This window comes from Globicephala melas, chromosome 1 (genome assembly GCF_963455315.2).
Source record: "Globicephala melas chromosome 1, mGloMel1.2, whole genome shotgun sequence".
NCBI lineage: Eukaryota > Metazoa > Chordata > Mammalia > Artiodactyla > Delphinidae > Globicephala > Globicephala melas.
The window spans coordinates 176469695-176487110 of NC_083314.1; the positions used below are offsets into that span (position 1 = coordinate 176469695).

At 49.9% G+C, this 17416-nt stretch overlaps 1 protein-coding gene across 4 annotated transcripts in view; it reads right to left on the reverse strand.

Moving 5' to 3' along the window:
- KAZN (kazrin, periplakin interacting protein) overlaps positions 1–17416 on the reverse strand; it is a 1133578-nt gene that overhangs the window by 24918 nt on the left and 1091244 nt on the right. The window lies entirely within an intron of this gene.

The following is a 17416-nucleotide window of genomic DNA, read 5'->3' on the forward strand; positions in this document are numbered from 1 at the left end:
TTGCTATAACTCTGGGTATCATCAAAGTTCCATAATAAACATGTATAAGTTTATAATGAAAAAATTGGAAAAATTAAAAAATTAGGAAGCAGTATAGATGGTTATGGATGGGAGTTTGAATGAATGATGCTCCATTCATATGTTGGAATATAAGCAATTAATTTAAAAATCTGTCACAGGAGAATAGGTGTTTTTTTTGTTGTTGTTGTTTTTTTCTCTGCGGTACGCAGGCCTCTCACTGTTGTGGCCTCTCCCGTTGCAGAGCACAGGCTCCGGACACACAGGCTCAGCGGCCATGGCTCACGAGCCCAGCCGCTCCGCGGCATGTGGGATCTTCCCGGACCGGGGCACGAACCCGCGTCCCCTGCATCGGCAGGCGGACCCTCAACCACTGCGCCACCAGGGAAGCCCAGGAGAATAGTTTTGACATGGGAAAATGTTCACAATCTATTGTCAAGTGTTAAAGCACAGTACAAGATAGCATGTACGATGTAATCCCAACCACATTAAAACAATATATATGACTATATATAATGTATAATATAATTATGTATATTACATATATACATATATATGTAATATATTACATTATACTAGGTGGTATATTACATATACCATTACATATACATATAGTATATTACATATACTAGGTAAATGTTAAAAGTCTTTATCTCTGGAAAGGGGTGATGGGTAATTGTGCATGAATGTGTGTGTGTGTGAGTGTGCACTTGTGAGTGTGACAGTGTGTGTGCATGTTTTTCTATTTCCCAAGTTTTCTGCATTGACTATATTATTTTTGAAATTGAAAAAAAAACACAGCCTAGAAATCTTACTTTTTCAAGTCACAAAGCCCCTTCCCCCAATTCCCTTGCCTCCCTCTGTTGAAACACCTTGGATGACTCTTGGGAAATGGCTATACCAGCTTGGTGGCCACACAACAGCACACGTGTTGCCATGGTGCCCCGGAATGCGGAAACAGCGGCTGCCTATGCAGCCCTGCCTGGGGGCTCCAAGACCTCACCTGGTAAGAGAGCTAGCTGCCTGGCTAGGGCACAGACCTCAGCCTAGGTGTCCCCTCCTGCTGGAACCGTGCTTCCAAGGACAGGCTTGGCTGGCAGGGAAGCCTTTCTGATTGGGTCCTACAGGTGTTGACCACTGGCACCCAAACAGGGTGTCCTTCTTAGCTTGGAGAGAGCTGAGAACCTCTGCCTTATTCCTGTAGTGGAGTCCTGTCTCTGTTTCGTGATTCTGGGAAGATGAGAGACCATGTGTGGCTGAATCTGGTTACCCCAAATCTCAAGACACAGCCCATGTTGTCCATTTGGACCAGCCCTGTGGGAAGAGACCAGGCTTTGGAGTTGAATAGACTTTGGCTTTAGGCAAATTCCTTTACCTCTTGAAGCCTCAGTTTTCCCATCTATAAAATGGGAATAATATTCAATAATAATATCTACCACCTAGGTTAGCATGACTATTGTAAATTCTGAATGTGAAGCCCTAGTAGGCACTCAGTCAAGGGTGACTGTTATTGGTAATAAAGGGCTTCTCCCCTGGGGCTTGGGCAATTTTTTTGGCTACACCTAGAATTTAGCAGTCGTTGCCTCAGCCCCTCTCTGCATTCCTGGGATGAAATGTGATTTGAGTTCAGTTCAGGTGCTTAGGGAGGGAACCCAGTCCCACCTGTTGTCAAGCCCACCTGGGCAGAAGTTCACCATCTCAGTCAGACTCCGGCCTGGCTGGGAGGGGGCACCTGTGAGGGAAGGGGCGAATTTGTGGATTCGGTGCCAAGGTGGGGGCTAAGGGTGTGTTTGTGGCGCTTGGCTATATGTCCCCAGTAAGGGAGATCAAGGGGCATAGGACGGGGAAAGACAGGAGAGAGAGAGAATGAAAGAGAGACTCAAAGAGCAAACCTTCAGGAAGAAATAGTGTTACAGGGACACAAAAACAAGAAGATAAACAGGCTGGAGAGACTGAGTAGAGAGGGAATGACAGATAAGTGGACAAAGAGAAAAAGCAGACTTCCGGTGTGTGTGTGTGTACACACTCGTGAGTATGTGTTTTCCTGAGCTTGGTGTGTCTTTGTGAGTGTGTGCAGGTTATTCTATAGCTAACTGGCCTCGGGCCTGTGCGGGGAGCTGGCTTTTCAGTTCACGTTGTTTATGGAGTCCAGGCTCGAGGAATGCCAGAGGCCAAGCTGGGTTCATATGAGCAAACCACACATTTTGGGTTCTGAGAAAAGACAGCTACTCATCAGCCCACCTCTTTCACCCCCTCCCCGCCCCGACCCCCAGGACTTGAACACCAAGGAGAAGATGCTGCAGAAGGACGGAGGGTGGGGGGAGCCTTTGCGGCCATAAACCGTTAATTAAAGGCAATTTCCAAAATGTAGGCATTATGGTGCCAGATTTCATGTCTGGGATCCCATCAGTCCTGGCTTTTATTTCCCCTCTGTCTCAGCCCTGAGAGTGGGAATAACTCATGTTTACGGCCAGGAGCTCAGAGGAGGCTGGGGAGTTAGAGGGGCTGACCGAGCCCCTGGCAGACTCTGAGGCAGTGCCAGCAACAAGCAGCCACTCTGGATCCTTCCGGACACCAGGAGGGCCGTGGTGATTCTGGAAGGAGAGGGTCTCACCCTCCCAACCACCCCCGACACGCATGCACCGCAGAACCTCAGCAATGAGTCACTGAGTTCTCCCTCAAACTGGGCCTACAGAGGCAGCTGTGCTAGCCTAGCACAGGGGTTGGCAAACTACAGCCCAAGGGCCAAATCCAGCCCTCTACCTGTTTCCCTAGATAAAATTTTATTGGGACACAGCCATGCTCATTTGTTTACACATTGTCTAAGGCTGCTTTCCTGTTACAATAGCAGAGCTGAGTAGTTGTGACAGATTGGTCCCAAAAGCCTAAAATGTTTATTATCTGGCCTGTTATAGAAAATCCTTTACAGAAACCCTGAGGTTCCAAGGTGGCAATGGACTGTGAGAGACCTTGGTGTGAAGCCCAGCTCTGCTGCTTACCAGCCAGATGATCCTGGGGAAGTGTTCTCAGTTTTCTCAGCCTCGCTTTCCCCATCTGTGAAATGGGGTGATAATAATGCTACTCTCACAGGTCTGTGTGGGGATGAAAGGAGATGATGTATGATGTGGACAAAGTGCTCAGCCCGGTGTCTGGCATACAGTGTGCGCTCAGTGATTGAGCGGGACCTCTGTCCTCTGCAGGCTCATGTCGCTCACAGTCTAGACCCACTCTGTCCAGTGTAGTAGTCACAAGCCACATGTGGCCACTGAGCATTTGCAGTGTGGTTAGTCCCCGTTGAGAAGGGTCCACGGTATAAAATAAACCCTGGATTTTGAAGACTTTGTACAAAAAAAGATGTAAAATATCTCATTAATAATTTTTATATTGGTCACATATTGAAATGATAATATTTTGGGTATATTGAGTTAAAAAATATACATTACTACGACTCATTTCACCTGTTTCTTTTTACTTCTTAGTGCATCTACCAGAAAATCTAAAACCACATATGTGGCTTACATTATATTTTACTGGGCAGAGCTAGTCTGGATGGAAGATTTTTGTTTTTTCATTCCATTTCACCCCCTCTGTTTGTTTGGAAGTGAAGCACCCTATGTCTCTGTTTTTGGTTCAGTAGTTCTCTAAGTGTGGTCCCTGGGCCAGTAGCAGCAGCAACACCTGGGAATTTGTTGGAAGTGAAAATTCTAGATGCCCACCCCAGATCTCCTGGCCCCCAGGTGATTCTGATGTATGCTGAAGTTCTAGAACCTTCTTTAATGATTACTCTTTGAGATGTACTATGTATATTTAACTTAAAACCTGGGGTTATCAATATCTTAATGCCCTCTCCTAAATAGTAAGAGTTATTTAACACATATTACTTCTTTTTTAAAAAATAAAATAAATTTATTTATTTATTTATTATTTTTGGCTGTGTTGGGTCTTCACTGCTGCACGCGGGCTTTCTCTGGTTGTGGTGAGTGGGGGCTACTCTTCATTGTGGTGCGTGGGCTTCTCGTTGCAGTGGCTTCTCTTGTTGCAGAGCACAGTCTCTAGGCACGTGGGCTTCAGTAGTTGTGGCTCGCGGGCTCTAGAGCGCAGGCTCAGTAGTTGTGGTGCACGGGCTTAGTTGCTCTGCGGCATGTGGGATCTTCCCAGACCAGGGATCAAACCTGTGTCCCCTGCATTGGCAGGTGGATTCATAACCACTGCGCCACCAGTGAAGGCCCTAAAACATATCACTTCTGATCACTCTTCCTGACTTACACTCTATCATGTCCAGTATTTTAATTCCATCCTTTAAAAAAAAGTCCTACAATTTAGACATTGTCATCATGATTACTTTATACTGGTAATATTTGCTTAAAACAATTTACCTACATGTTTACCAGTTTCTTTGTTCATCATTTCTTCTAGTGTCTCAGACCTCACTTCTAGGATAACTTTTCTTATTCCTGAAGAACATGATTTAAAAATTCCTCCATAAAGATTATTTTGGTGGTAAGCTTTTATGACTTCTGTTTATCTGAAAAAAGTCTATGTGTCATCCTTGTTCTTAAAGAGCTTTGCTGGGTACGTAGTTTTAGGCTGACAGTTTTTTTTTTCTCTTTGCACTGGAAAACATTGCTCCACTATCTCTCTCTCCTTTTCACTAATGAGAAGTCAGCTCCAGTCTGATTGTTTTTTTGTTAGCTACTCTTCAGAGTTTCTCTTTGTCTTTGGTGTTCAGTTTCATTAGGATGTGGCCAGAGGTAGCTTTCTTTTTATTTATCCTGATTGATATAAATTGTGCTTCCTGCATCTGTGGGTTCATTTTTGGAATATTCTCAACCATTACCTCTTCTCCATTCTCTGTTTGCTCTCCTTCTGAGGTTAGATTTTCTTCCCTATCTTATAACCTAGTGCTGTCCAATAGAACTTTCTGTGATAATGGACATGTATATAGGCATACCTTTTTTTTTATTTTACTTCATTTTATTGTACTTGCAGATACTGATTTTTTTTTTTTACAAATTGAAGGTTTGTGGTAACCTTGCGTCAAGTAAGTCTATCAGAACCATTTTTCCAATAGCATTTGCTCCCTTCATGTCTCTGTGTCAGATTTTGGCAATTCTCGTAATATTCCAAACATTTTCATTATTACATTTGTTATGGTGACCTGTGATCAGTGATCTTTTATGTTACTATTGCAAAAAGATTACGACTTGATGAAGGCTCAGTTGATGGTTAGCATTTGATAGCAATAAAGTATTTTTAAATTAAGGTATGTACACTGTTTTTTAGACATAACGCTATTGCTTACTTAATAGAGTACAGTACAGTGTAAACATAACATTTATATGCACTGGGAAACCAAAAAGTTCATGTGACTTACTTTATTGTGGTATTTACTGTGGTGGTCTGAAACCCAGCCCATGACATCTTTGAGGTCTGCCTGCAATATACATTGTCCAGTGTGACAGCTGTTAGCTACATGGCTATGAGCACTTAAAATGTGCTCATAGGGGCTTCCCTGGTGGTGCAGTGGTTGAGAGTCCGCCTGCCGATGCAGGGGACACGGGTTCGTGCCTTGGTCCGGGAGGATCCCACATGCTACAGAGCGGCTGGGCCCATGAGCCATGGCTGCTGAGCCTGCGCGTCTGGAGCCTGTGCTCCGCAACGGGAGAGGCCACAACAGTGAGAGGCCCGCGTACCGCAAAAAAAAAAAAAAAAAAAGTGCTCATAGGAACTGAGTTATCAATTTAATTTAATTTTAATTGATCCAAATATAAGTTACATGGCCATATGTGGCTAGTGGCTATTGTAGTGGGCCAGAAAGCTCTGATTTCTTCTTCATGGTTTTCATCAACTTATCTCTCTGCATTGCAGTCTGGGTAATTTCCTTAGACATATTTTCCATTTTAAAAATTCTCTCTTCAGCTATTTAGTCTGCTGTTTAACCCATCTTTTTTATTTTGTTTTGTTAACAACTATATATATATGTTTTCATTTCTAAAATTTCTATTTGGTTCTTTTTCAAGTTCTCCTGGTCTTTCCAGATAGTCTCTTGTTGTTTGTTCAGGTCTATGATGTCTTACATTTCCTTAAACATCCTTAAATATTTAATCTTACATTTCCTTAAATATTGCATACATATTATGTTGTATTTGGTATTGATCATTACTGTATCTGAGAGGGCTTGGAGGGTCCAAATTTGTTGTTTGTTTCTGCTGATTCTCATGCATGCTGAACTCATATTTGATCTTATTATGGGACTCTCTAGGTTCTAAATAAGAGATGCTTTCCTCCTGAGAGGATGGACATTTCTTCTGCTGGGGTGGGGAGGAGATAGGGAGTGGGGATGATACCTGGGAGCAGGGACCACTCCACCCCCGTCAGAGAGGCCCTGGAAGAATGAGAGAGTCACAGTTTCTGATGCTTCGTTTTGCACACCCCAAGGTTTACTCCCCTGTCACTGGTCCTGATATCAGCATGTGTCCAGGACAAACTCCAGTTTTTGCCTTTGGTTATCACTCACTGCTCCTGTCCTGGTATTGGCTCATGGCCTTTTATTTTTGGATGGAAGTGCCTTGGGAATTTCCCTTATTTTTGATGAGGCCAGCGATGTATTGAAAAGTATGTTTTGTTTCAGGTGTAGTGGTTTTGTAGCGGGAGGTCCTTCAGAGTCTGCCTTCCTCCACACTGCCCTGACTGGACACCCCTCTTGCTATGTGCACTGTTCATGCAGCACTCTTCACATTCTGCTGGCACTGCCATGCATGGGTCTGTCCACCTGCCCTGCCTGAAGGGAATCCCTAAGTCAGTGTTCAAATCTATCCATCTCTTTATTACCCAGGCCTGGTTCATGGTGTTGCTTAATACCATTAGTGGTGGTAGAAGCCCAAGTTATGGGAAGGGGATGGACAATACCACTTTGCTTTGCTTTTCATTTGAATCTGCCCAGGGACCTTGTCTGCTCAACACGCTTCACTGGCTCCCTGGATAAAACCCAAGTTCCTCACATGACAAGGCTCTGTGTGGCCCAGCCCTGCCGACTTTGCCAGCTTCTCCTCGGTCTGTCACCCCTTCCCTGGGCTTCTTGGGACCACTTCCCTGGTGCTCCTGCCTCTCCCACCCACCATCTCCAATCAGCTGTGCCTGCTCCCCTCTCTGCCTGAAAGGTGGTCTGCTGCTGTCTCCTCTGCCGGAACTCCTATGAAGCCTTCAGGGCTCTGTTTAAATGTCGCCTCTTCCGGGGACCCCTTGTCTGGTCACCTGGCATAGGTCAGTCACCCCCTGAAACACACACCCCTCCACAGCCCTCAAACCACACTCACACAAGCTCTCATTCCAGGTACCGAGCCTGCACTTCTCACAGCTGAAGGTAATTAATGATCGTGTAATTGTTTGATGGGTGTCTGGCTTCCCACTAGATGTCAACTCCACGAGGACAGGAGCTGGCCCTGTTCTGCTCTCTGGGTATCCCTGGTACCTAGCAAGGGCCCAAACCAGTGGCGGGCTAGTAAATGTTTAACAACCAGCTCTCGTATTTTTAAAAAGCGCTTTGGGGGGAAAAAAAAGAAAGAAAGTGTTTGGTTTATAGCATTTGTTTGCCCATCTCTGTGGTGTAAATATGCCCATTGTGGCCAATTTCAGTTGCCAACATGATGCCCCTGGGCATGGGGTTGGAAATCAGTTTGTGAGCCTGTATGAGCTCCAGCCCACTGCTGCCTGGAACAGAAGGGGCTCTGTACGTTTTGGTTAAAGGAAGGTAGGCAGGGGCTTCCCTGATGGCGCAGTGGTTGAGAGTCCGCCTGCCGATGCAGGGGACACGGGTTCGTGTCCCGGTCCGGGAGGATCCCACGTGCCGCGGAGCGGCTGGGCCCGTGAGCCATGGCCGCTGAGCCTGTGCGTCCGGAACCTGTGCTCCGCAACGGGATAGGCCACAACAGTGAGATGCCCGCGTACTGCCAAAAAAAAAAAAAAAAAAGAAGGTAGGTAGGACGGGAGGTGAGGAGGGAGGGAGCAAGCCTCCCTCTCCAGGCTCACCTCCTGCTGGCCCCACCTCCTTTAGGCCGCCTCAGGATGCTGGTTCCTCGAATGTACACATGGTCTCAGGGCCTATTGACCTTGGCATTACTGAATGACGATCGGGACCAGACCATTCTTTGTCGTGGGGGCCGTCTGTGTTTAGCAGCATCCCCGGCCTCCACCCACTAGAGGCCAGTGAGCACGCAGTGTGGCTGCTCCCAGCGCCCCATCTTTTCGCCCCGGGCCCCTCTGTCCTCAGACCAGCCCTGCTCCGGCAGCCGACTCCCGTCTAAACTCCCTGCCCTCGGACAGTAGCAGGGGAGCCCCTGTCAGCACTTTCAAGCCAAACGCTGAATTCTCATTTTGTAAACACTGCATTATAAGGTGAAAAAATGATGTTTTATGGCCTGATAACGGCCGCTGTGCTGGAGGGAGATGCTTTGCTCCAGCGCCCGGTCACAACTCCCGTGAAGTACTAGGTGCAAAGGTCAGGCCCGCCGAGCCTGGGCCACCGGGACCGGACAGCGTGGTCTAAACGGCGTCAAGTCACTAACTGTGCAGCTGTGGGGTCAACAGCAGGCCCCCAGGTGGGCTGCCACCAATCCCCAACACCCCGACCCCAGAGCCAAGCAGGCCTTTGGAGGCCCTGAGCTAAAAGCTGATGGCACTCCCACCCCACGTGTCCCTTCAAATACACTAAACCATGTGGTACCCGGAAAAAGCCCACAGAGCTCTGCTCTCACCAGTGATAACTACTTAATGCTTAAAACCCGCCCGCATACTTCCCTTTCCCCTCATCTGAGCCTAAGCTGTGCTCACTGTGTCTGTCCCCAGCTCGACAGGTCCCCTGCCCCAGCCTCAGAGGACACCCTCCTCCAGCCACGCTTCCTGCCAGCCCCTCCTCCCCACACCCTGAGAATTTTCCAAGGCAGCGGGGAATTGACTTGGTGGAGTCGACCAGGCTCATTTCCCAGGTATATGCTTGGCAAGTACTTTCTAATTTTACAGACTTCGGAGGAAGATGATTAGAAGAGGTCCAGGGAAGGCAAACATACTACGATCCAATGACAACTACTGTATGCTTTAAAAAAATGTATCGAAACGTTCCTTTTTCCTCCTTGCTAACCTGTTGTAATGCTGAATAGTGCCCACATTTGGGAAAGTCCTTCTTAGACTCTAACTTGCAGCTGATGTCTCCTCCCTTTTTTTGCTTCCACCAGGAAAGTATTCCAGCCGGCTGCTGGTCTCCCCATGTATTCCCACAGCTAGTTCTCTTTTTCAACCTGCTTTCCTGGCCAACTTCTCTGTTGGTGGATGGGCCTGAAAGGTGAATTCTGTGAGAAACGAGAGGCCTCTTTAAGGCCACAGGCAGGAGGAGGGTTCCTCTCCACATGCCCATGTAGGGACAGTACAAGTTTGTGTCGGTGCAGTTCTTAGAGGCAAAGCTGGAGGCGATGGATAGCTGTGGGGTCTGAGAACCCCTAATGGATCTGCAGTCCCGCCTCTTCTTCCCTTCACCGACCCTCCCAGCTCCCCTGTGGGCCTCAGGACATCTCTGCTCAGCCTGCTTCCATGAGCCACATGGACTGTGGTCATTGTGTTGGCCGTGAGACCCAGTCCGTTTGCTCGCTGGGCCGGGGCATCGCAGCTGAGTCAGATCCGTGAAGCTCTGGCTTGGGCGTGGCCTTTGGAGGCAGTGCCTCCTTTGGGATCATCCTCATCGAATGATGACCTCCTGCCTCCTCAAAATGCCTCACAGTGCCTCCTGGAAGTTTCCTGCACCAGGGGCGAGCGACTTTATTTCTTGCCCAAAGGGCAATAGGAACAGCAAAGATGTTTAAGGGCGGTATTCGGTTAACTTCCTTCAAAATGAAGAGCACTGTGGTGAGGCTTGTGCTGGGGGCCTTCTTGCAACTCAGATGCTATAGGAAATGTCAGGGAGAAAACTGGTGCTAGCCATGGCTGTTCGTCATGCATCCTGAAACACGATCCCTGGCGGAGTCTGGAGCCAGGACTGGTGGCCACCATGCTCACTGCGGACTGACACCCCTCTCAAACCCACTGATATGTTTGCCAGAGCCTTGGCACAAGGCAAAACATCCTAGGAAGTTTCCACTCATTTGGGGAAATAAGCCTCTCCCCGCTTTTAGATGACCTCCTTTAATTGTGACACCTCTTCTCTGCCTCCCTCCAGGACTAGATTGTTCAAACGGCTCACGGTTTTATCCTCTTCACTCATATCTGCCTGGAAAGTGGTGAAGTGCAATAGTCTGCTGGACCCCAATTCTTAGCCTTGTTCCGTCGCTGACTATGTCTCCTTGGGCCATTTATGTTGCCCCTTGGGGCCTCAGTTTCCTTATCTGTAAGGGTGAGACAATAACACAACACACACTTCATATGATTTTGGTGAGGACTGTGTTAGAGTAATTTATGTCATCTCATCATTTACATCTGCACCCTCAGCCCTTAGTTCTAGGCCTGGCATATAGAAAGTGGTCAGCCAGTGTTTGTTGAATGACTTAATGAGCGTGTGTAGAGTGCCTACACACACCTGGCACAGCAGGCCCTCCGTGAAGGTCAGCAAATCATATTGTACTTCTCTCTCCCGGCTTCCATCATTGCCCCCAACCCCCCAGCAGCCAGCCTTTGTCCTCAGTCCTCAGCCTGACCCCCTCTCCATATCCCTGGGTTTCCAGCTTATGGCTTTCTTCACACTTATGACCATGCATCCTGCTGAAATTTCTGGGAGAGCAGAGCATTACCCCTTTGTCAGGTCCATCAGTACCTTCACCGGAAGTGCTCCCTCGCCCACACCCTCTCCATCTCTGAGTCCCACGGAGCCCGGCCAAGTCCACGAGAAATGATTAAGCTGGGCTCTCAGGCTGCAGGCTGTCTGACCCCGAGTCCTGCCGGCCATATGGGCCCCTGGGGGCTCCGGTGCTGATTCCAGGCTTCTGAGGGCAGCTCCCCCACTTCTGCCCTAACACCCCAAGCCCTGGGGACACTGCTCGGGGTCAGAAATGAGTGCGGTCCCCCTGTTGCCTGGCTGTCCAGGGAGGGAAGGGCAGGAGGGCCCTCTGGTGAAGGAGGACATGGGCCAATGAAATGGGCACCTATGGCCTGGGAATCACTGGTCAAGGGGAAGACGAGGACCACCAGGGCTGGACCGGCCCACAGAGAGAGTCCAGAAGGGAGGTAGCGGAGCCGGTGGTCTGGAGACATATTGGGGCCGTGGCATTTTTTTTTCCTAAAGGACACTAAACTTAAAAACAAAAGTAGTTGCCAATATTAAAGAATTGGGTGTATTATATGACATTCTTGGTTTCTCTTGAAAAACCAGGAGCTCTGGAAGCACTAGAGCCCAGCAAGGCTGCTTCCTTTAGACTCAGTGGGCGTGTGCGAGCCCAGTACAGGGCTGGCTGTGAGGGTGCTCACAGAGATGGGTCCTCGTCATCGTCACCCACAACACTCTGCAGTGGGGCCCCGTAGAGCTGATCTGAGACAGCAGAGACCGGCGGTCACTCTGCTCGCCCCCGGAGGCCTCCGCATCAGGACAGCGCTGCCTGGTGCTTCGCGACGCGTGGGCGTGAACGCACTGTGTCCTCCCCCTCGATGGACACGGGTTCCCAGAGGCCTACGTTATAGGTGAGGAAAGTCGAGCTCAGAAACACCATCGGTTGTGTGCACAGGGCACAGCTGGGCCCCAGAGCCTGTGTTTCGTCTCCCTGTCCCCAGCTTCCTGTCTCCTGAATCTCCTGCAGTGCTGGGACAGGCAGCTGCCGCATGCCGGACGCTTCTACCCGTTTCTGATTCCATCTTTGCAACAGCCCTGTGAGGTAGGCAGTCTTATTTTCATTTTACAGAGGGGGAAACTGAGGTGCAGAGGGGACTAAGTGACTGGCTTAGGGTCCCTGGCTGAGTGCTGGCTCAAACCCAAAGATCTGTCTCCAAAGCCTGGGTCCTTCCTCGACACCCCTCCCTGATTGCTTGGCTTTGATCAATTCTGCTGGGTTCAGACTCTCACTAAAATGAATGTGTGTTTCTTGCACACACAGGAAGAGACAGAGGGGACCTGGGAATGATTCACACTCCTGCGCTGCACTCTCTGACGCTCGGTTTGTGGACAGCCCTCAGGTTCCCTCCGCCTTGCAGAGAGCTCCCTCTCCTGTCACCACAGCTCTGGTCTCCGCAGTGACCGCTGACAGAGTGGGCCTTCTCCCCTCCCTGGCCCGCGTGCCCCCGACCATGAGGTCCATGCCACCTCCAGAGACATCAGCCTCCTAACAAGGAAGGAAGCTGGCACTGGGCAGGCATGGGGCCAATTTGTATGTGATTCCAACATTGCTGGCCTGTCCCAGGGAAGGCAATTAGGCAGCTCAGAGCTGGTAGGGGGAACAGGGCAGGTGGGCCAGATGTCCCGGCAGGATGGCATGCCCATTCCCCTCCACGCCCCAGGACCCTGTGGCAGTAGTTTCGGCCGTCTGCCTACAACTGGAACAGCAGCAAAACAAACACCTGGGACTGGCATTTCTCAGCCAATCTGCGGGGGCCCTTCTGCCTCTGCAGATGCTGTGCACTGACCCAGCTTCTTTCTGCACGAAGCAGATACGCAGAGAGAGATCCCCACTCCACCCGGCCTTGCGCCAGGCTCACCTCACTTCTTAAGGCCCACAGGAATCCCACGTGAGCCATGGGGACTTTCCATGGCTAAACCATGCCGCTTAGAGGTCACCAAAGAATTACTGACTCAGCATCTCCAAGCACAGAATAAAGGGGGCTGCAGGAGCCACCCATCCCTGTAGCCCCACAGAGCACTCCACGGAACCAGACTCAAAGGCATGGTTCCGTGGTCAGTTAAGTTTGGGAAACACGAGGTGGAAAGCAGTGAAATGTCGTTCTTCACTGCAGAACTCGCTAGAGCCTTGAAAAGCTAATGTTCATTTTGGAAATATTATTCATTGTTTCTAAAACTTATTGACCCAGGGATTTTTTTTCTCCCCCAGCTGAGTCTTGTGGCCCGTGCCAGCTCCGGGCACTGGCCTGGGAGTCAGCAGCCTTGGGTTCCAGAACTGGCCACTGATGCCCTACCTGGCTGTGCTGTGAGGGTGGTGGGCGAGAGGCCACCAAGAGCCCTCTCAGCTCTAAGACTCTTGCTCTGTCCGGCCCTCTACCTGGGCTGGCCCTGGCGGCTGGGGTAAGGTTGCTGAACTAACCTGGGCCATACTTGGCATCTGTACCAAGGGGGCCTGTTCTGCCGATCTCATGGGGCCGGTGAGAGGCTGCAATGAGATCATCGTCGTCACCATCACCATGGCCATCATCATTGGGGCTTACGTTTATTGCTACCTGAGCTGAGCCTTTTACACATAGTAACTCATTTCAGCTGCTCTGACAATCTTACTGTCCCTAGTGTACAGCTGAAGAAACTGAGGCGCAGCATGGTTACCAGGTGGGAAATGTCAGGACTGAGGTTTGAACCCAGAGTTTGCCCAGAATCTACCTCTTTTTTTTTTAAGATTTTTTTTTGGATGTGGACCATTTTTTTAAGTCTTTATTGAATTTGTGACAATATTGCTTCTGTTTTATGTTTTGGTTTCTTGGCCTGGAGGCATGTGGGATCTTAGCTCCCAACCAGGGATCGAACCCGCACCTCCTGCGCTGGAAGGCGAAGTCTTAACCACCGGACCGCCGGGGAAGTCCCTAGAATCTAGCTCTTAACCTTGACCCTAGTCTGCCTGTGAAAGGGCTTTGTAAAGTGTAAAGGGCTGTGAACTGCGAGTGGCGTTGTTCAACGCAGTCTCACTGTGGTTCATCCAGGGGCTGCGCATGGCCTCTTGGGAGGATCTCTGGCCCTCGACTTGCAGGCTTTCAGAAGTTGGGGGGGCCCGTGAGTGGCCCCCACTTCCCAGCTCTGCCAGGGTTGAGGAGGGAAGGGGCCTGTACCATCTCTCTCTGATGGGGAGGAGGGGTGAGCAGGGAAGTCCGGGGGTGCCCTCAGGGAATGACTTTTCCACAAGGCTGGGGCAGGAGGAGGCCTGAGGCAGCCTGTGCCTCCTCTTGTCCTGGAGGGCCCTGGAGGGAGCTTAGATGTGACCTAAGCTGTGGATTCCCCACTGCCTTCATGTTGCAGAACTTTTATCCAGATGAAATTGTATCTGTGAGATACATAAACTGGAGCTTTGGGCTGAAGGGCAGTGAGTGTGGTCGGGGAGGTGGCCCAGGACACCGGGACTCATAAGACTCCACAGGCCACAAGTGGGTAACTACTGCCCTGGCCTGTTTTAGAGGGGACCTGAGGCCCAGAGAGGGAGACTGACTTGCCCATGGTCACACAGCGAGTCCTTGGCCAAGCTGGAAACTGGGAGTCCAGAGCCGGGCGCAGGGCTCCTGACTGCGCTGGGCTGGGGGCGGGTGGGCCTTCCGGAGAGGAGAAGGCCAGGCCTCCTCTGGAACCTGAGGGCAGGGTCTGGGCAGAGCCCTGCCAGGCCCCTTGGTAGCAGCTCCACCCCAGACCGCTCCACAGAACACGGCTTGAGCTGCCTTGCTCCCAGTTTAGGGCCCATCCTCTGGGTCCAGGGGCACCACTGGCCCCAGGCCAAAGCCGGCAGGTCCACCCAATGCTTGTCCGAAGCCTCTGTCAGCCACAGGTCAGGTAACGTCTGAGACGGTGGGGGCCAGGCTTAGGACTCGGAATTCAGCCAGGTTTGACTTCTGCCCCCAGCACTTCCTGGCTGTGTGCCTCTAGGAAGACCTGGGACCCTCTCTGTGACTCTAATAGGGGTACTGCTGGGGGCTTCTGAGGCTTCTCGGGAGGCCAGGTACTCACACCTGCCAGTCCCCTTGGCTCTCTGCTTTGGGGGCAGCCTGGGGTCTTACCTGGGTGTGGTTCCTCCCTCACTGGGGCACCATGGAGCTGCCCCAGGAAGGTGGCCTCCACCTACCTTGTGAAGGCCGCCTGGAGAAGCTTCCTCATGGCAAGTCTGTGCTAAAACCCATGGGTAGGATGCTGCCCTCGGCCATTGCCCCATGTGACCTCCTGCAACTGAGTCCACAGTGGGGAGCTGGTCACAGATCCCAGGGCCTCACCCTGGACCTTCTAATTCAGTAGGTGTGGGTGGAGCCTGGGAATCTGTATCCTTAAAACTCAAGGCTTGACAACTACTGATCTATGTATGGTTCTCAAACCTTCTCTCATTCTCTTCCTCTCTGCTCACTTTTTTTCTATCATGGGATCCTTCCAATGGACTCTTGCATGTAGGTCCAGTGTGTAACAGAGAAGAGCAGAGCTTCTGGTAGAAGGTGGGGCTGGAGGCCTGCCTGCTCGTTCTTTCACCAGCTATGGCCACCTCTTGAGGGACCTCTGAGGAACCCCCATGGAACACAGTTTGCAAACCCCTGCTTATTCCAATTTCTTCCTCTGTCGGGTGGAGAAACTGAGCCCCAAAGAGCTAGTCTGTACAGGACTTGGCTAGTGAGGCTTTCTCAAGTTCTCTGAAGCTTCTTGTTGGTCAGTTGTCCCTGGGGGAGAAGGTGGGGGCCAGTGGCTGATCAGAGGCTACATAGCACAGTTACTGAGAACATGGACTCTGGAGCCAGAGTGCTGGAGTTGAATCCGGGTTCTGCCTCTTCCTAGCTGTGTGACTTTGGGCAAGAACTTCACCTCTCGGTGCCTTGGTTTGTTCATCTGTAAAATGGGGACAATAACAGTATTTATCTTGGAGGGTTGTTGGAAGGATTATATGAGTGGGTATCTGCAAAGGGCTCGACGCACTCCTCCCTGCCAGACCAGGCCGGCCTTGGGCTCTGACACAGGTCTCCTTATAAACATGCCACCCTGGGGGGACCCTTGGGGCTTCTGCCTCAAGAACCCAGCCTTGGGCAGCCTAATTGCTTCCCATGGTTTAAATTTCTCTGTGCTAGCCACATCAGAGTATGTTTCTATTTGAACTCAAGAAAGAATGTTTTCAGAGCTGGTGGATTCTAGGGGTGAACATGTCAAACCCTCCCTGTTCCAAGGCAGAGAAGTCAGAATTCTCTCACAAAGCAGCAGTGGAAGGGAATCTGGACTCCAAGGGCTGTGCACACAGCTGGAGGAATGTCAGGTTCAGGCAGCCGGATGCCCTGATTTCAGCCCCAGGGATAAATTTTGATCAAGTCACCCTCGGGCTCAAGATGTATGTCAAGCTGTTTCCACACTTTTTTCCTACCTCTGGTTGAACTTAAATCCATTCAGATCCTGGAGAACACAAGCCTTGGGGCCAGTGCTTTCCAGGCTCCAAAACACATTCAGCTGGCATTTCTGAGCCCACAAGGAGGAAAGGGTTGTTACACCCACTTCATAGATGAGAACACTGAGGCTCACAGGTTAAACGACTTGCTTGAAACAGATGCTGGGCCAGAGCTGGAAAGATTACCCAGGCCTGTCCTGGTGCCACTGGTGGGTTGCAAGGGTCCTCCAGATGGAGCAAGGTATGCAATTTGAGATTCTCTTATTTGGGTGCAATTAACTGCTACTGGTAACCTATTAAGAAAGCAATCAAAGATTTCCAAAACCTGAAACTCAGAAATGCAAACGAGCAGTCAGCCATTGTTTTCCAGGGACTTTGCTTCAGAAGCATGGCTGCTGCACCTGGCCTGACAATGTCACAAGACTTCCCTGGGGATGTGCTAGGGAATAGGATTCCTGCCATTTCCAGGAAGGAAAGGTCAAGGTTTTCAGTTGCTACTATTTTTGCTTCTTAAAGATCAATCCTCTTGGGATAATTTTCTTGAGGATTCAGTTTGTTGGGGATGCAGAGTGCAGGGCTGCATATTTGCAGATTTTTCAGTAACTGGGCTTTAAGACACCATGCGGTTGTGGTTCAGGTATGCATTCTCCATACCCTAGCTGCCATCAGGATGTGTACCCTCCATCTGCTTGTACGGTGACACTTCATTATGACTTAGATATTTAAACAACTTCTAACATACAGTCAAGGTCAAACCCCTAAGTTATTTTTAAGTTTCTAGGACATTCTTTTATATATAAACGTATGAATCTACACTTTTATAAGATAAAGTTAATTACATGTATTCCCGCTTGATTCTTTATCAGTACCAGGTTTTTTTTCCCACGGGAAAACGGGAACAAGTGGGAGGTAGGGGAGTGTGGCACGTTCTGCCCCACCTGGTGGGGTTTGAGTTGAAAAAACTTAAGAGTCGTTTGTTCAGAGCAGACGGGCTGGGGTAGGATGTTTGGGAGGAAATGCAGGCTTTTGGTGAGAGGGCCAGTTGACATTATTTACTTTTAAAAGTTTTTAATTAAAATTTTTTTTTTGGCCATGCCAGGCGGCTTGCGGGATCTTAGTTCCCTGACCAGGGGTCGAACCCGGGGCCCTGGCAATGGAAG